The 19,939-nt window shown below is 49.6% G+C and overlaps 1 protein-coding gene and 2 long non-coding RNA genes across 3 annotated transcripts in view; 2 read left to right on the forward strand and 1 right to left on the reverse strand.

Annotated features, from left to right (window-relative positions):
* LOC111557273 overlaps window positions 1–7,126 on the forward strand; it is a 34,285-nt gene extending 27,159 nt beyond the window's left edge. Inside the window, exons 4-5 of the long non-coding RNA XR_006587867.1 lie at window positions 6,553–6,656; window positions 6,860–7,126. This is a non-coding gene — a long non-coding RNA (uncharacterized LOC111557273). The remainder of the gene's footprint in view (window positions 1–6,552; window positions 6,657–6,859) is intronic.
* NOS1 (nitric oxide synthase 1) overlaps window positions 1–19,939 on the reverse strand; it is a 182,042-nt gene that overhangs the window by 141,397 nt on the left and 20,706 nt on the right. The window lies entirely within an intron of this gene.
* LOC109493225 lies at window positions 14,123–14,916 on the forward strand. Its single transcript, XR_002147335.3, has 2 exons — window positions 14,123–14,337; window positions 14,559–14,916. It is a non-coding gene; the product is annotated as an uncharacterized LOC109493225 (long non-coding RNA).

Here is a 19,939-nt window from a genome sequence, read left to right on the forward strand (position 1 = left end):
TAGACAGATCCCCTGTGGGACGCCCATTCCCAGCCTGGCCCCGAGGCACACTTAGTCATTTCCAGGCCTGGCCTTCCAGGCTCATTCTTTTACCTGCGTTTCTCTCTGTTTTTTAATCTCTTCATTAGTTCCTAATTGTCCTGATTTCAGTTCTTTCTTGTTCTTGTCAAACACCAATTTAAAAAATGAGTCATCATGAACTTCATGCCAATCCTCGTTTATAATTAGGCCCATTTCCCCCAGCTCTCTCTCTCTCTCTCTCTCTCTCTTTTCTGCTTCGAAAAACCAGGGGAGAAAAAAATGATCCTTTTTTGACATCCTCACAGGTCCCTTCCATGGCCTACGTAAGCGGCCTTGTGCTTTGGCCACATAAAGATCACACCTGGGGGTCCAGGAAGGCTCCAGGATGCCTCAAAAAAACAGTCCGTTGGATTGCACCCTTGATGGCTCCTGGAGACGTCCATCAGGGAGCCCAACCTCCAGGCCCCTGGACTCAGCCTCCCAGACTGGCCAGCTGAGGCTGGACCACTGGGGACGTGAATCCAGTGCTCACCCCATGAGCAAAGCTGGTCTGACTTTGACCTACCGCCTGGGAAGTAATCCTAGGCGCTTTCAACATTGCAACTCCAAAAACCAAACAGCAAGACCGACAGCTGTTTTAAGGGGGTTCGCTTCACCTAGTCAGTTAGCAAACATTGATGGCATGTCTAGTCGGTCCCAGGGCTCCAACGGGAGGGAAGGCAGGATCATCCAGTGGTCAAGGGCAGGGTCTGGATTCAAGCTGGCTGAGGCTGCTTCTTATAGGCTGTGGGATCTGGGGCAAATGTCTTCACCTCTCTGAACCTCATCTGTAAAACGGCAGGAAAAGAAACCTTCCTTACAGGGCCGTTTCGAGAATTGAAACAGATAATACAGAAATCTCTGTCGGGCCCAGAGCGATGAGCAGTAGGAGGGTCTTGAGGAGACACAACTTGTAGAGAGGAAGAGGCACGGGGAATTGTCGACGGGCACAGTAACCCGCACTTTCTGGAGAGAGTGTTGTGGAGCGAGAAATAAAAATACACTGTCCAACTATCAAGAAGGGGCCTATGGCACAAAGAGAGCATTCTGTGTGCTTCCATCTTAGCAACTTCAAGATGAAGGACCCTGTTCCTTCCAGAATCGTAGTTACCTCTAGGGGCGGGTTATTGGTTACGAGAGCTCACGAGTGAGATTGCAAGGTGTGCTGGAAATGTTCTGCATCTTGATCCAGATGTGTGGATATACACCTGGCAATGCAGGTGGATATCCTTGTAAAAATCCACCAAAACATTAAAAAAAAAAAAAATGGGACGCCTGTGTGGCTCAGTCGGTTAAGCGTCCGACTTCGGCTCAGGTCGTGATCTCGCGTTTGTGAGTTCAAGCTCCGTGTCGGGCTCCGGGCTGACAGCTCGGAGCCTGGAGCCTGCTTCAGATTCTGGGTCTCCCTCTCTCTCAGCCCCTTCCCTGCTCATGCTCTGTCTCTCTCTCTCTCTCTCTCTCTCTCTCTTTCTCTCTCTTTTTCTGTCAAAAATAAATAAAAAAACATTAAAAAAAATCCAACAAGCCTGTGCCTTTCAGATTAGTGCGCCATATTGGGTGTGGGCTATTCCTCCATTCAAAAGAGAGGGCCAGAAATAAATGGAGGGTCCGGGGGAGACCACAGGAAGGGCCAGGCCAGGAGAGAAAGGAGGAAAACCTCAGGGACCTGGCTGAGCACCTTGAACCCCAAGCCATGCTCATATTCCCTCCTCTCACTGAAGCCACACCTCCGTGACGGGCTAGGTTCTCAAGGTGGTCCTTGGAGCAGCAGCATGGATATCAAGTGGGAAGGTGTTAGAAATGTACATTTCTGAGCTGGCCCCAGACTTCCTGAATCAGGTGTCAGACCAGCCTACTCTATCCCGTGCCCCTTCCAAGGAAGCTTTGGCTTTGATGACCCCCAGTCATTCGAAAGAACTTCTTCCTTCGATTTTCACAGCTGCCCTGTCTCGGCCCCACTTCATCCTGTGGTTGCCTCTTCTGTCTCATCCCATACAGGTTTCTTTGTTCCTTTTACCCCTCCCCACCATTCTGGAGACTTCAGTCATCATCTACCTACTCCCTCCCCCACCAACTCTGGAGGTTTCGTCAGTCAGGTACCCGCTATCCTGTCCCCAGACTCTCCCATCAGGTCACACCTCTGTCCTGAACTACCAGCAGGTTCCTCGACCCTTCTGCCTGGGCTGAGTCTCAGCTCCACCACACCCGAACCGGGGGTGGGGTGGGGGGAGCTTGGCACTCAGTTTTATCCCCTGGGGTGTCAGTTGCCTCCCAGTAAAGTGGAAATAATCATACGTAACTCATCAGTCTGCTCTGAGAAGTAATGGAAATAAAATATGGATCCAAATCTCAGCTGTGCCACACACTGGCTGTGTGACCCCCCACTGGACCATTCTGAGCCTGGGTTTCTTCATCTGTACAATGGGATGTGGAATGCATGCACTCAGTGGAGATGTTGGGAGCGCTTCTCAGGGCCCGGAAGGAGATGACTGCTGGCTCCACCTCTTGATCTATGACTTGGCCGAAGCCTGGGCTGTTGACTTAGTTGGGGTGGACTTGGCCTAACTTCAAAGGTGCTGGGGGGGTTGGGGGGAGGAGGGAACCATTTCTGAGGGAAGGGCCGGCCCCAGACTCCCCCTCATTTATTTATTTTTTAATTTTTTAAACGTTTATTTATTATTGAGAGACACAGAGAGACAGAGCGTGAGCAGGGGAGGGGCCGAGAGAGGGGGAGACACAGAATCTGAAGCAGACTCCAGGCTCTGAGCTGTCAGCACAGAGCCTGACGTGGGGTTTGACGACCTGAGCCGAAGTCGGATGCTTAACACCGACTGAGCCACCTAGGTGCCCCTCAGATTGTCCCTCATTTAAAAACAAAAGCCCTTCCACAGCTTCAGGGGCTTTAGTGTAATAATTCCTCTTCCCTTTTCTCCAAACCTGGAAGTGCTTTAGTTCGAGCAGAAAAACAGGCCCTGGGCCATGATTAAACATCTACAGTACACTCAGTTATGTGAGCAATTTAGATTTAATAAGAGGGTTCCTGGGTTGTGTAATAAAATACAGTGAGTGGGTTATCAGGTGAGGTCTGATCTCTATTTAATTAGATGCCAGCTTCCTGTGGCTTCGGGGGACAGCAAAGGAATTCTGGGCTTGGCTGATGGCTTTTGGAGCTGGGTCTATGTTCCTCTTCAGGATATCTGTTGAAGCTAGTAATGAAATATAAAATCCAGGGGGAAAGCCTTTATTGGTGCCGTAAACTAAGGAAGCTTGGCATCCACGTTGCCCAAAACTTTAGGTAAGTTATGCAAGATAGAGTATAGATGGGATTAGATGGGAGGGAGGTCGAAACAGATCCGTGGAAGTTCATGTGAGAAAGAATAAGTCACTGTCAAGTCAGCAGGAGAGGTCCCCGAGCATACCACTGTCAGGAACGGGGAGTAACAAGCAGCTCGATTATCCCAGCTGGTGCCTATGGGAAGGATGCAGTAGGGGCCGCCATGTTATAGGGAACCCCATGGTGCTGCCATGGCCGACTGCCACTGAGGAAAGACAGGCTTGGCGAGGGACTGAGGACACTACCTCAACTTCCCCCTGCTTCCACGATTACCAGAGAAAGGATACTATTTGACCTAAAGCTGAACTTCGTGATGAGGTTGCTCATGGCGCAAGTCTCTAGCCCGCTCCCCCACGTGGCTGGAATCCCAAACGAGACATGTTTCACTGTAACAACTTCAATTTTCCCCTTCTGACTTCTACTGGGCCCCGAAGGATCAACAGGATGCCTAATCTTAGAAAAACGTGGTTCAGTTGGCTGCACTGTATCGGCAGAAAGCTCCCGTAGAAAGAACGAGCAAATAGGAGATGGTGTATCCGAAAGAATGGCACGGTGTATCCTTATGTGATGGGAAGATCATAAAGGAATCAGGGTCAACCATCAAATTTCTAATCTGTGTTCCTGAGACAACTCTAAGGAATGCCACCTCTAAGAAACCATAGGAAGCATTCCCGAAAGAGGCATAGCTGGGATTACGGAAGACTGAAGAGAGGCGAGCATGACTGCTGAATTAAAAGCTACAGTGGAAACAGGAAACGGAAGATTAAAACAAAGCCAGAGACTGAAGGACAATCAATGAGCACATGAAAAGATGGATAATACCGGTCATCAGAGAAACACAAATTAAAACCACACACCCTCCCTCCACACCCATCAGAATGGTTGGAACAAGGCAAAAGCAAAAACGAAACAAAAACAAAAACACAACAATTGTTTGAAACCCTGGCAATTTCAAGAGCTGTTCAGGATGGGGAACTAGTATGCATTGGTCCAGTCACATTGGAAAACTGTTTGACGGGTTCTTACGAAGGTAAACATTGACTGTCTCTATGATCTAGCAATTCCTCTCCCACACACATACCCGATGTCCGAAAAAAGACCTGCATGAGAATGGTAGTCCCAAACTGGAAACCACCCCAGTGTCCATCTGTGGGAGAATGGAAAAGCAAACTGGTATATTAATTCAGTGGAATCCTACTCAGATGGAAACAATACAAGGAATAAACCAGTGGTACGTGTAACAGGGTGGATGAATCCCAAAGGTGTTGTGTTGACTGAGCTGAGCCAGACATAAGGGTCGTACTGTGTGATTCCCTTTATATAGAGTGCAAGAGGGGCACCTGACTGGTTCAGTCGGTAGAGCCTATGACTCTCAATCTCGGGCTCATGAGTTCAAGCCCTGCTTGGGCATGAAGCCTCCTTAAAATAATCAGGGTGCAAGAACAGACGAAAAGAGACCATAGTATTCTCAGAATGCATCATATGGGTGGAAGAATGAATACAAAGAACCCAGGGGGAACATTCCGTGGTGGTAGAAATATTTTCTATCTTGACCTGGTTGATGGTTACATGGGTAACTTGTTTGTCGAAATTTTTAATTAAAGATTTCTGCGTTTTACTGTATGTTTGTGACAGTTGAACACAGTACTTTCACACGTGTGTGCGTGCACACGCATGTGCATTCGTGCACACACACACACACACACGCACACACACACACCGAGTCATGGGTAACGAATCATAATCCAAGAATTCTGCACTCTTCAAATTGCCTTTATGTGGGAAGGCACCAGAAATACATTCTCACACAGGCTTACACAGTTTGCCACCTATGTGTCCTTAAAAAAAAAAGTACCCTGATATAAGCCCCAATTGACCAAATAATAAATCAAGGTAAATAATCCAAGAATGTGGTGGAGAGGATGGTGGTTTTTAAGCACTGATACTGAGTGATAAAACCAGGAAAATGAAAAGATAGATCTATTTTTTTGCCCGGTGGTTATTGACAATGCAAATATCAAATAATTATCTGAAGCAAGATCTAGTCCGTGAAACTATTTTATGATCATAATAATAATTGGAATCTAAGCCTCCAGAATACAGTGGCAGAAACAGGGAAAACAAGGGAAGAAATAAAATCTTAAGAAACTGAACGGACACAGGACAAAAGGTGAATGTGTAAGGAGGGTCATCAAGTTACTGACTGGAGAGAGGAAACGATGTAAGAGTCTAACAATAGAAGATTGGAGGACGGAATATTATGAAGGTCATAGACCTATGTCCTCTTCCTCATCTGGTGCCTTCTTACAGGGTGGGGGGTCCCTTCACCTCACAGTCTCAGGTTCCTCGTCTGTAAGCAGGATCATTCACTCTAATCTGACAGGGTCACTCATCATTTGTTCATTCATTCCGCAAATGCTTTTTGAGCACCTCCTAAGTGCCAGGTGTTGTGCTAGGTCCCGGGGACACAGAGTGGACACTTCAGCTGCCTGCACTCATGAAGCTAACATCTGACGTTCTGGTGTGTCTGGGGATAATGGGGATCTGGAGAGAAATAGGACAGGGTAGGGACATGGTGGGGAGAGGGGATGCTGGGTGGTCAGCAAAGGCCTCTTTGGTGAGGAATCATTTCATCAGAAACCTGATGTCAGTGGGGGAATGAGACATGCGGATACTTGGGGGAATAGGTTTCTAGCTGGAGGGAACAGCCAGTGCAAAGGTCCTGAGGTATAAGCATGCTCAGTGTGCTGAAGAAACAGCAGTGTGGTTTGAGCAGAGCCAGTGAGAAGGGAGCGATAGGAAAAGACCCTAGAGATAATGGGGGCTTTATGGACCACGGTGAGGACATTGGACCTCACTCTGAGTCTTCTCGGAAGTCACCAGAAGGTTTTGAACAGGGAGTGACATCATTTGACTCCAATTTTCATGGAATCCCTCTATGTGGGAGAATAAACGTAGAGGCACTGTAAGAATATGATCAACGACCATGGGGAACACACAGAGTTTGGCACACAGCCATGCTCAATAATGCTTTTTTAAAACCTTACTTCCCGTGCACGCAGGAGAAAGCAGGATTTTTTTGTTATACGGGGTGGGAAAAGAGGAGGCACCTTAAATGTCCACTTGGTCCCTTATTTTTCTAATTGTGCTCCTTCCAGAGGGCCCTGGGTGTGCAGTGACTGTTTGCAAGGCCTGATGGACCTGCCGGGCTTTGCTCTTGTGGCTATGACTTCTGCCAAGCTCTGAGCAGTGCCTGCTACGAGTAAGTATGTAATAAGTGTGAAATCAGTACAAAAAGTCCAAATTGGTCCCTGTTGCTACATGACACGCTGGCACCAGAAGTGGGGGCAGGGTGCATTTGATCTGGAGGAGGCCAGAGAGAACAGCGGGTTGCCTCCCCCTCCCCAGGAAGAGCGCCCCCCCACAGCCCCCGCCGCCCCACCGGGTCATCTCTCTGCTTTGCAGGTGCTCGTCTGTAACCCTCCTGAACCCTGTCCAAAGTCCTGGACTATAATGGAGCCAGCGGAGTTGAAGGGACACCGTGCAGCCATGAAGAGTATGAACTTCGGAGCCAGACAGACCCGGTCTGAACCTTGATTCTGCCACCTCCCAGCTGCGTGACTTCAATCCTCTCCCTGCCCCGGGCCTCAGCTTTGTCATCTGCAAATGGGGATGGTAATAATGGTACCCACTTGGATAGGTTGTTGGAGCATTAAATGAGACCATTCCACACCTCTCCGCATCTCGTAGACAGGACCCAGTGCTGTGCACAGGGCTACAACAGCGAATGGGACAGGAATGGTCCCTAGCTTTGACAGGGAGGGGACACTGTCACAAAGCCAGCCCTGAATAGTATGAATCAGTTGTAATAACTGAATGACAATGTTCATTCTCTCTCCTCTTCTCCAAATAGTCCAAAGACCCATGATCCCAGCATGGATAATCAAGCTCCTCTTTTAATGCCTCTGGCCTCAGTTTCCCCAGGCTTGTGGGAGGCTTGCTATGATCTTTGCAGGAGGGCCACCGTGCACTGAGCCAGCCTGATCCTCTTCCACAGACCTGGCCCCATCTGGGAGGACCCAGCTCTTTCGTGCTCTCTCAGGACCTAGGAGATGTCCCAGAGCACACAGGCTGTGTTTGTTGTTTGTCAATTGGGAGAGAGGCTTTGCCAGAGAGAGAGGTTCACTGAGACGAGCTCAGGGCACGGATCTCAAAAATTTGCTTTGAGACCAAATAACAAAGCCACAAGAGGGGCCCTTGGTCCATGCTTAATATTCGAACTTGAGGGAAAAAAGGTCCTGAGATTTTTCTGGCCAAGCCACTTGGGTTTTCCCTGGGAAAATAGACAGGAGGATTGATGGAGAACCACTGGGGGCTTGTCAAGCTTTGGCTACTGATGAATTACAGGAGACTCAGCTCAGGGGGAGAGATGCACGTGCCCAGCGTAAACAGCCGGGCCTCCTTCTGTCTCAAGGACAGATTATGAAATAATAGGCCTTCCTTTCTCCACTGTCTTATTTGAGCTTTATGACAACTTACGAGGCAGGCAGGAGGGGTATATTTTACCTGTAATGGAACTGAAAAAAACAACCAACTAAAACCGAGGTCCAGAGAAGCTAAGTAACTTTCCAAGGCTACATAGCTAAGTAACTGACAGCTTCTCAGAGCCAGATTAAGTGCTGGTGCCATCATCCACGAAGACTGTACATAAATACCGGACCTGGGCCTGGAAGGAACACGCCCCCATGGCAGATGACAAAAAATGACAGCAACATTTTGTGACTCTTCCTAAGTTGGTGGAGTTTATCTCACCGCCCCTTGAATTTGCACTGGTTGTGTAACTTGCTTGACCAACGAAATACAGCAGAAGTGACATTTCCTAGTGCCCCATATCCTGTACCACTACGTTTACAAGTTCAGAATCGCCTGCCGGAGGCTGAGAGGCTAGCTGGGGTAGGGGCAAACCATCCTAGCTTAAAGCTTTCCAGATCAGCCAGCCCCCAGTTGATCTGGTTAGCTGACCACCGATGCATGAGCACCACTCAACCTGACCCAGCCTACAATGCCAACTTGCGGAATTGGGAACTTAAATAGTGACTTAAAATCATAAGCATTTGCATTTGGGGGTGGATTGTTACACAGTAGAAGCTGACTGATGCATCGCAAGGAGAGGCTTCGGAGGGCCATCAACGACCCACACCTGTCCGACTTGGAACATCCGTAGGGATAGGACCTTATCCCCTCATGAGGCCAGAGCCTTGGTAATTGCGTCTGACGGTCAGTTCTCCTGGGTACCCACCCAGCCTGCTTTCAAGCTGGGACCACAGATGCCTCTTACACAATAAACAGACGTAGCTGTATCCTGTTTGGAGTAAGCACTCTATAAGCTGTTCGCCAGCGGACTAAATCTAGTGTAGTGGTTAAGGACATGGACAGTCTCGTCTCAAATGTGCTCGTCAACAGTCACACTCCCTACCTCTCCGAGCCTCAATTTTTTAACCTGCAAAACGGGGAGTATTAAGAGTCCCCATCTCATAGGGCGTCCGTGAGAAAGGAAGAACCTAATGGCATAAGCCTCTTGCTACAGGTCTAGCATAGAGCCAAGGCCAACATGGGTCAGGTGTTAGCACTTCTGGGCCTTTTCTCATTGCAAGCCCCAAACAGCAGCCCCCACAGCATCTTGGTCTTTTCCCCTCTATATTTCCAGGAGGAGAACATGACATCCTCATCCTGCGACAAAATAAAGGAAGTAGAGAAACACATAGCCCAGGGGCTCTCAACCTCAGCACCACTGACATTTGGGACCTGATGATTCTTTGTGAGTGGGGGAGGGCTGTCCTGTGCCTTGTAGGTTATTTGCCCACGTCCCCAGTCTACCCACCAGACACAAGGAGCACCCTCTGCCCCAGCTGTGAGTGTGAGAGCCAAAAATGTCTCCCAGCATTGCCAAATGTCTCTGGGGAGGGGTGTGGGGGGCAAAAGTGTCTTCAGTTGAAGACTACTGACATAGACACCCTCTCATGCCCACAAACCAGGGCAGAATTTTCCCCATCACGGAGGGCAGCAGAAGGTGGAGAGAGGCAGCTAAAAATAACGGCTGCCCAATCAAGGATCATAAATCACCACAAAGGGAGCTCTCTCGCCCAGATGATGCCATCTGTTTCCAAGTCGGTGGTGGAGGTGCCCGGGGAAGGCGGCTGGGAGGGGAAGGCAGAGCAGGGAGGAGGTGGGGAGAGCAAGGAGGCAACGGAACCAGGTTGGGAGGGAGGGGCATTTGGAAGGCTGAGATGAAAAGAGATCATGTCTTTGGTTGGGTTCCCCAGAAGCAGACCCTGAGATGAGGATTTGTATGGCAGTGATTGATTGGGATACATGTCCACGAGAAATGGAAGGGGAGAAAGGGAGGTGGGAACAGGGAGGGAAGGTGACCAAGAGAGGGGTGTGCTATCAGTAAAGTCCCCAGAGGCTCGGTCTCGTAGGGAAGTGCTGCAGACAGTGTAGACAAGACCCCAGAGTTGTCCCCCTTAGGGTGTGAGGAGGCCACACCCCTCCCGCTCAATCACCGGGCAGGGACCACCCCCAGGAGGATGCAAGTTCCAAGATACTGGGCTTCTCTCCCAGGCAAAGCGGGTTCCGGCTGTTGGGAGTGAACGCACACGGGGAGCCAGTGTGCACAAATATGGTGAAAAAATCGTAACGGATCGGTGCAGGGCACTGACGGCGTCTGCTACAGACACTTCGAGAAAGAACTAGATTGAAGAAATATTAATGCACAGACGCATTTGTCTTTTCTCGAACAAAGTGCCAGGTACTGTGCCCACCACTTCATGGATATGAGCCTGTTTCTTCCCACAGTAACCCGTGAGGTGATGTCTTTATTCCTCCTGCTTCAGGGGAAGTGGTGAACTCCACTCTTCCGGGCACTGGATTCTTAGCTGTGAGTACGAGATTACAGGGCGTGGGGGGGGGGGGATAGGGGCACAGATGAAGAGGAAGAACTTTGAGAATCACCTGGGAGGAGGCAGAAAGACATGCAGGGGCTTGCTGGGCTCTACTCTCTCCATTTGCCTGCCCTCTTTCCCTTGCTTCCCTCTGTCTGGGCAGATTAGAGCTGCCTTGAAGCCGACTCAGCCAGCCTGGCCTCTGGAGAACAGCCCAGATCAGCCCCTTTAGGTGCCGGGGCTGGAAAGGGTAGCGGAGAGCTTAGGACCCTCCGTGCGACCACCCTAGGTGCCCTGTTGCACCCAGGGGATGCTGAACCGACGCGCGCCCCTCAGCTCCGGCCGATCATTCCAGGTGGGAATGTGGAAGTTCCAGCGTGGCCAGATGATCTGATCTAAAAATTTTTTAAATGTTTATTTATTTTTGACAGAGAGAGAGACAGACAGAGCATGAGCGGGGGAGGGGCAAAGAGAGAGGGAGACAGAATCCGAAGCAGGCTCCAGGCTCCGAACCGTCAGCACAGAGCCCGACGCGGGGCTCGAACTCACCGACCGCGAGATCGTAACCTGAGCTGAAGTCAGATGCTCAACCGACTGAGCCACCCAGGCACCCTGAGCTTTGTTCTTTTAATGTAAAATCTCCTGAATTTTAAATCGGGCAACTCACCCCCAGAGCAAACCCAACAAGATATAGCACTGCAGGGTGAACAGAATGTGCCCGCCTCAGAGCTGTTTGCGTGTGACAGCTGGCTTCTCGGGTCAGGACAGAAGGACCATGGAATGGCGAGACCATAGTGCTACATCTTACTGTATGGGATCCCACCCTCTTTAAAAAAGGTCTCTCTTTCTCTCTTCCAATTTTGTTCTGTCCACTCCCCATTCCTGTTACCCCCTTTCGCCAAAATGTTACACACGATGGACTTTCCAGCTTGCCTCAAATACATCATTGCCATTTTGTGCCTCGGTGCTTTCGCACATACAGTTCCCTGTGTCTGAAGCGCCCCTTCCTCGCTGCTTCCCTTCTGGCTTAGCTTCTACTCCTTCCAAGAGAGGCAACTCGTTGCTAATTTCTCTAGACTTACACAAAGCAGAGCCAGGCCAGCCCCCCACACCTCTAATACGGAACATAACTCCCGTTTTTGTAAACAGTGTACTTGATTTATACCCATACTTAACTCTAGGAGGGGAGGAATGATACATTTTTTGAGCAACACAGTGCCTGCCCGTACAGTAGGTGTGAACACAAAGTGTGGAGTGAATGAATGAGTGAGAGAATAAATGAGTGTATGAGTTGGGTGTGGCGGACTGGCCTGGAGGAGATTCACACGCTAACAAGGGTCAAGGTCAGGGTTGTGCGCTCCGTGTGCTAGTGGGGGAGGGGCAGAGAAAGAGGGAGACAGACGATCTGAAAGCAGCCTCCGCTGACAGCAGAGGGCCTGGCGTGTGGCTCGAACTCACGAGCTATGAGATGTACGACCTGAGCCGAAGTCAGATGCTTAACCGACTGAGCCACCCAGGCGCCCCAGCAAGGGTTTATTTCCATGTCATGTGGTCAGGGACTCACGTGGGAACAACCACAATCCCGGGAAAGCCTGAGTCTTATGGTGAAGGCTGGCCCTCAAAATCCAGCCAGGCAGTCAGATCTCTCCCTTGGGAACTGAAGCCCCCAGAACGTTCAGAAACGGCCCTGCATCAGAGATAGGGAGGAGATGGGACAAGGAAGCAGTCAGGGGTGCCAGAGGCATAGATATGATGCTGAGAGGACGGGGGTGGGTACCCCACAAACGTGTTGTTATTCTTAAGCGCTTGGCACGGGAGCTTGGAAATAGAGCTGTCCTCAGCTGAGCCTTCGGAGGAGACTTCACTCTGGGCTGATACCCTGACTGCAGTCTCATCAGAGATCATGAAACAGAGGAACCAGCTGGGCCAAACCCAGCTTCCTGATCCAGGGAAACTGCGACCATAGCTGTGTGTTGTTTTAAGCCACTAAGTTTGTGGTGACTAGTTTACGTGGCAACAGATAAGAAATATATCTTATATATTTAATAAGTATATATAACAGCTAAAGTTTTTAATAGTTAACATATACATCATATATCACTTACTCCTCTATCTTTCTATCCATCTCTTGTCTATACAGTCCTGAGGCCAGACACCCACCCACTGGGCTCTCCAGGAACGGAAGCCATTATTTTCACGTTACTGGTTTGGGTGGGAAAGAGAAAGCCACAGGCTGCCCGTGCATTTCCCAATCATGACAAACACCCCAACTGTTTTTGCTTTTCTGTATTTTCCGATGTGTCAGCAAAGAACCCAAATCTATGCAAAAATCCGCATTGGCAATATCCATAAGCAAAGCAAGTCTGGCTGGACCGACTTCAGGAACTAAAGGCCGAGTTCCTGAATACACCCGAGAGGACATCCTTCTCTGTATCTGCCGACGCACCTCTCTGTTCTCAGCAGTCCTACCAAGGGCTCCAGCCTCCTCTGTCCAGTCCCTGCTATTCCTTCCTCTGGGAGCCCCCTTTGTGCCCTTCCTTACATGGCTCATGCTTGCTCATCTTCCAGGTCCCAGGGGAGACCCGCCTCTTCTAGGAAGTCCCCCTGGCTCTCCCGGGTTGGGTGAGATGCTTCCTTCACGCTCCCACGGTGGCCTGCCTCATCCCACTGATGAGGGACGGAAGCAAAAAAACGTTCACCCTTAGCTCGGCAGGCTGAACTTCAGCCTGCACAGTTCTGATAAGGATCAGATTCGTGCCGGTGGCTATGTTCTCCAAGGGTCTCATGGCTGCCTGCACATCTGAAGGACAGTCCATAGCGAACTGGACGATAAGCACCAGGGAAAGCTTGCGAAAGTAATTTTACGAGTAGAATTTCGAAGAAGACACTGATAATCTGCTGTTCCCCTCACGTCCCTTTCCCCTCGAACACTCCTCGTCTTGTCACCAGCTTCGTACAGCAAAAGGGCAAACCCTTTCTGCCCACGGGTCCTGTCTCTGTGCTACTCAAATAAACTTACTGAGTGGCACCATACGTGTCCAGAATTCTTCCTTGGCCTTTGTGCTCCGTGACCCTGCAACACAACCACACCCCCCAGGTCCCCTCACTGAAGTCCTACATGTCTCCCTAGTGCCCGCAGGCAGGCCTCCTTCTGCCCGGAGCAGGAACTTCAAAGGCAGGTACCCGTTATCTCTGAATCTCTGAACTGAATGACTGTGGGGTCGCTCACACAGTCACCAAGATGCAGTGATCGGGTCCCAAGCAGGGACGTTCATCGGACAGCTTTTAACTTCTGGCCAGCCCCAGGCTGTGGCACCTGCCGTGCGCGCCATGAATCAATATTTAAAACAAGTCCCTTCATTTTCCTAGGACCAGCACACTTGTATTGCCCTGTTGTGGGGTGGGTGTTAAATGCGGCCCCATTAGCTCATTGCAAGCATTTAAAATACAGCAGCAAGTTTTTAACACTCTGTTTAGAAATTTCCTCCTTTCCCTGTATACCGGGAGCTTCAGGAAATGGGGATGGTGTGGATCTCTCTCGAATGCTGAAAAGCCCCGTTCTTGGCTCCCACTGTTGCCACCCCTAGGAACGCCTTACTAATTCCCCTCTTCCCCGGGGCAAACTTGCCCTGACCCTTCCAGTGCCTTCAGCGGGACAATTTCCTTAACCAAATTCAGACCCTGCCCAGGATGGTCAGGTGGGCGGTACCTGGGCTGGGCCTCACTGAGGCCTCTTTACCAAGTCTTGGCAGAAGAGGCCCCTCCCCACCAGGCAGAAGGGCTGTGCTCCTCCCCGCCCAGGCCTCCTACCTGGGGAGACCCTTCAAGGCTCCTCCTCTTCCTCCTCCTTCTGCTTCGGAGCTGGGCGGGCGGATCCGGATCCCGTGGGCACCTTTCTCCTTGCTTTCCCAGAGGCCTGGCAGCCTGGCACTGAGCAGGTCTGCCCCCCCGGCCCCGGCAAGCCCTCCCTCGCAGGGCCCCAGGCCGTGAGAACCAGCCCAGGTGAGTCCTCTGGGGCCCTGTGACCTGGACCCAGATGTCCCCATGATCCTGGGACTGTACCTGAGACGACAGGGCTGCAGCTGAAGGGAGGGGGAGAAGGTGGAGCTCCAGGCTCCCCCCTCCCTCCCCGGGCCGTGCACAGCAGCCTTTCACAACAGGGAGCTTGTTAAAACACTCAGGGCACCCGCGTGGGTGTCTCCAGAAATCTGTATCTTTAACAGGTGCCCCAGAAATGCTCACAAATGGGCGAGTTGGGGCAAGAGCGAAGGCAAGTTCGGCGGCGCAGACCCCCTCGTTAGCAGGACAGAGCGAGCAACGTCAGGAGAGGTACCAGCGTTTGCGGATGGAGGGCCAGCCGGAAGGAGACAGGCAGCAGCCTGGTCGTCTCCCCCTGGGTCTTTGCCTGACTTGTGATTATATACTTATCTGTTTGCTTACTTGTTCTTGCTGTGTCCCGCACTAGAGTGTTAGCCCTAGGAGGGCAGGGACTGTGTCCGCCCAGTTCACACACAGCAACGTCCCAGGCCTAGCCGAGTTCCTGGCACATAGTAGGTGCTCAATAAATATTTGTGGACTAAATGAACGAATTAAATGGATGCATGAGAGCAGGGACTGGCAGATAGGCAGATGGCAGATGGATGGATGGATGGATGGATGGACAGACGGACAGGCCAAAGAGATAGGTGAGTGGACAGGTGTATGGACAAGCACCAGGTCTGGTGTCCAGGCAGGCTCCTGCCCAGTCCCCTGCCCTATTTCTCCACCCTAAGAATCCTTCTAAACCTTGAAGCAGCCCCCATTTTCTTTGCCAGCCTGGCCCAAGGCCCTCCTACCTCCTCAGCAGCTTGGGTTCTCCCTGAGTCCACTCCAGACAAAGGAAATCTACCCAGAGAGAGAAGGTGCCTCCTGGGTCATGCCAGAGAGTTCCATAGGCCAGGTCACAGCTGTCCTGAATAGATCTCGAAGCCTCAGACCCAAAGCTGAAGGGTGTGCTGAGGGCAGGGCTCTGATTCAGCAGCTGAGGCCCTAGGAGACTACCTTCCTGCCTTCCAGCCTCGAGATGGAGGGAGGTGTCATACTTTGTAAGAACCACACATAATAAAATAACCACTTCACATATTTCTACTACCCTGCATTAACCCTGATTAACATTTTGGCATTCTAGCCTTTTTCTAGACACATGCTTAAAAAAATTTTTTTTAAATGTTTATTTTTGGGGAGAGACAGAGACAAAGCGCAAGCGGAGGGGGGGTGCAGAGAGAGAGGAAGACGCAGAATCCGAAGCAGGCTCCAGGCTCTGAGCTGTCAGCACAGAGCCCGACATGGGGCTCGAACCAATGGACCGCAAAATCAAGATCTGAGCCGAAGTTGGACACTTAACTGACTGAGCCACCCAGGCACCCCTAGGCATATGCTTTTAAAAAAAATAAATTTTGGGGCGCCTGGGTGGCGCAGTCGGTTAAGCATCCGACTTCAGCCAGGTCACGATCTCGCAGTCCGTGAGTTTGAGCCCCGCGTCAGGCTCTGGGCTGATGGCTCGGAGCCTGGAGCCTGTTTCCGATTCTGTGTCTCCCTCTCTCTCTGCCCCTCCCCCGTTCATGTTCTGTCTCTCTCTGTCCCAAAAATAAATAAAAAACGTTGAAAAAAATTTAAAAAAAAAATAAAATAAATTTTAATTTTTAGGGCGGTTTTAGGTTTGCAGCAAAATTGAACAGAAAGTACACAGAGTTCCTATATCCTTCTGCCCACCCTCCCAAACCTCCCCCACAGTCAACATCCTGCACAGGGTGGGAGGTTTGTTACTATTGGTGAAGCTGTGTTGATACATGGTTATCACCCAGAGTCCATAGTTTACATTCAAGTTCACTCTTGGTGGTGCGCATTCTATGGGTTTGGACAAATGTATAATGACATGTATCCACCATCACAGTATCAGATAGAATACTTTCCCTGCCCTAGAAATCCTCTTGCTCTGCCTATATATCCCTCCCTCTCCAGTACCTCCTGGCAACCACTGATTTTTTTCTTCCCCCTAGTTTTGCCCTTTCCAGAATGTCCTATAGTTGGAATCGTACAGAATGTAGCCTTTTCAGATTGGCCTCCTTCACTTAGTAATAGACATTTAATGTTCCTTCACGTTTTTCATGGCTTGCTAGCTCATTTCTTTGAATAACATTGCATTGCGTGGGTGGGCCACACTTTATCCACTCACCTACTGAAGGGTATTTTGGTTGCTTCCAAATCTTAGTAATTATAAGTAAGGCTGCTGCAAACATCTGTCTGCAGGGTTTTGTGTGGACAAAAGATTTCCACTCCTTTGAGTAAATACCAAGGAATGCGATTGCCTGGATTGAAAGGTAGGAGTATGTTTAGGCATATATTTTTATTTTTTTAAATTTATTTATTTAGGCATGTATTTTTTTTTAATTTTTTTTCAACGTTTATTTATTTTTGGGACAGAGAGAGACAGAGCATGAACGGGGGAGGGGCAGAGAGAGAGGGAGACACAGAATCGGAAACAGGCTCCAGGCTCTGAGCCATCAGCCCAGAGCCCGACGCGGGGCTCGAACTCCCGGACCGCGAGATCGTGACCTGGCTGAAGTTGGACGCTTAACCGACTGCGCCACCCAGGCGCCCCTAGGCATGTATTTTTAAAAACAACGTGCTTAATATATGAATACATTGTCCCCCTAAAAACGTGGCTGACATTATTGAGCACCTACCATATGCCAGATGTTTCTCTGCATTTTAAACAAAGTATCGCACGTCATCGGCACAAACACTCTTTGACAAAGGCATCATTAGCCCCATGTTACAGATAAGGAAAGCAAGGCCAGAAGAGATTAAGTAACTAGCCCAGGGTCACGCACTCATGGGGCCAAGATTTGAACCTCGGAAGTCTGACTTTGGAGTCAGACTCTTAGCCAACTATGCTGGAAAAAATTAGAAAATGACAGGTAAAGCCAAAGTCCCCTTTGACCCCCTAGCCTAGACCCTAGCTTTCCCTAGCAATGAGGTCCCAAGGGCGGGGCTGAGGGGGGTGGCCCGCCCTGAAAGCAGGCAACAATGAGAGGTCTGTAGAAAAGTTTGCAGCAATAATAAAACCGACTGAAGTCAGTCTGCTTTTTATTATCACTGAGCAGTGTCTCTTTTAACCAAAGTCAGTGATCAAATAAATACTCCTCCCTGAGAAAGTATTTTGTTTGTCTAAGTTGTAAACCCCTGCTGCATTACTGTTAAGTTTTGAGACTAAGTTTCAAATCAGCCCATTTTTATTACTTTTAGTGAAGATGGTATTATACCTGGAAGCTAATTCAGAGAACCCCCTGGTTATACACTGGATCCCGACACAGGTAGACTCAGCTACATTTCAAAAGTTCCTAACAGTTTGGAATTGTTCAAAGTCACCTTTGGGCTCGGTTTGTGTCTCCAACCTCTGGGATAATATACCTACATTTAAGCAGTAGGTTCAAAATAAACAGTGATTATAGACACGGAGAAACAACGGAAACAAATTATTCCAATCACTCTTTGTCACTACCTGGAGTGGCATTTAAAACTTATCTGTGTTTAAAACTTGAGTGAAATGGAGAACAAATCGCTAGGTATAATATTTTTTGTTCTCTGTTTTGTAAGGCACAGATGTTTCACTCATTCACGATCATCTTTAACATTGAAATTCATTCTTTAAAACCAAAGACCAAACCATGAGAATAATAATTTTTATTATAGAATTGTTATTGCAAGTAGTCTTGTCATCTAGAGGAGTGTTAAAAATTGATCTGTTCTAGGTATCAAATATCCTCTAAGGTTAACTGCTTCCCAGAGGCACTCTGTGCTGTGAATTACTTGTGTATGTTTCCAACCTTGCTTTCCATGGATACATACAAATGCAGGTATCAGTAAAACATACAGTGTTATTTTGTATATGTACAGATGTTGAAATAGACATGAATGTTATCCCCTTTTACACTTTGCCCTGTAACAACTTTCTTTTCTTCCTCTACAGGATGTGTGAGATCTTGTTACATGAAGGCTCACAGATCTACCTCTTTCTTCTTAAATTGCTGTATCCGTTAAAGAAACCACATTGTACTTATTCACTCCCCTCCTAATGGGCATTTAGGCTGTTTCCAGTTTTTTACTATTATAAACAACGTGCCCCTTGGCCGCAGCTGCTCTAGACATGGCAAGGTCAGAGGCAGGCTGAGTTCTCCGGTTAATAGGTCCTGTCAGGTGCCATCCTGAAGGCTGTTCCAGCCTGTAGCTTCTGACAGTCCAGGGCTATTTTCACCCTTGCCCTTTCTCCAGACAGCCCAGGGCCAGGCGAGGCTCAGGATGCCTTTCTCATCTCAGGTGGCATCTCTTCCATGGATCCCGTGATCCAGTGGCTGTCACAAACCCTGCACCACGAGCCTCGTGATCTGGGCTATTTAGGCAACCTCGCCCACCCTAACACACACACACACACACACACACACACACACACACCATCCATCCCTTGGTCAGTCCATGCCAATGAGAGATTTCCAGGCCTGATCATGTTCCCCTGCTCTGATTTCCTGGGCTGGCAGCTGGCACTGGGGATCCCAGGGGCTGTTCTCACTGCCTGTCTACACTCGAAGCTTCTCTCTCAAACATTCCCCTGGCCGCCCATGGCCCATACCTGCGAGGTACAGTAGGCATGATTAACTCTCCTCTCCCTTTTATATACATGCCTGCCTCCCAAGCTAGCCTGCGATATCCTTGAGAGTAGGGACAGTGTCTTGTTCACTGGGTCCCCAGAACGTGGCACAGAATAGGTGTTGGTACCCTGGAGAGTTAACAAGTGATAAATGAAATAATTACAGCGACTCTGTTGGGCACCATTCTTTATGTGCATTTTCTCATTTAACCTCACACAGTAGTAGAGTAGATGTCTCCTGTGAGATAGGTAATTAGCCTTATTTTATGGTTGAGAAAACCAAGGCTCAGAGAGCTGGAGCATGTTGCCTGAGGCCACACAGCAAGTTCCTCCATGAGCAGGATCTGAACCAAGATGTGCCTGACCTCCGCTGGGGATACTCTCTAGCTCCTGCCATCTGAATAGGTCAAGTCTGGGAGTTCAGAGGTGAGACAGGCACCATTTGCCTCCTCAATTCCTTAGCCATATTAGAAAGCCGTAGGTTCCCACCCTCTCTCACCAGGATTGCTGTGAACACCTGCTAACTGTAGGTCTCTTGCCTTCTCTTCATGCCCATCCAGCTGGGTGTCCGTCTGAATTTATCTGTCTTCTTCCTTGACTCCCCACTACCCAAGTTCCATAAGCTGTCTGGCAGCCCTTCCTTGACCCAGACCTGCCTGTGTCCCAGGCTCACCTCTCTTGATCACTCACCACCCCAGCTCCACGTTCCAGCCACACCTGGCTGCCTTCAGTTCTGTGGTTGGTTGCCCCTCCCTCTTCCTCACCCCAGGGACTTTGCACATGCCGCTTCCTCCACCTGGAGCACTTTCCCCTCTCTCTCCCTCCCTCTGCGGACTCAACCTTCAGATCCGTCCCATGAAAGCTGCCGGGAGTCTCATTGGAAGAAAAGTCTGGCCCTTGTTATCAAGCTGCAGCCCC

Source organism: Felis catus, chromosome D3 (genome assembly GCF_018350175.1).
Source record: "Felis catus isolate Fca126 chromosome D3, F.catus_Fca126_mat1.0, whole genome shotgun sequence".
NCBI lineage: Eukaryota > Metazoa > Chordata > Mammalia > Carnivora > Felidae > Felis > Felis catus.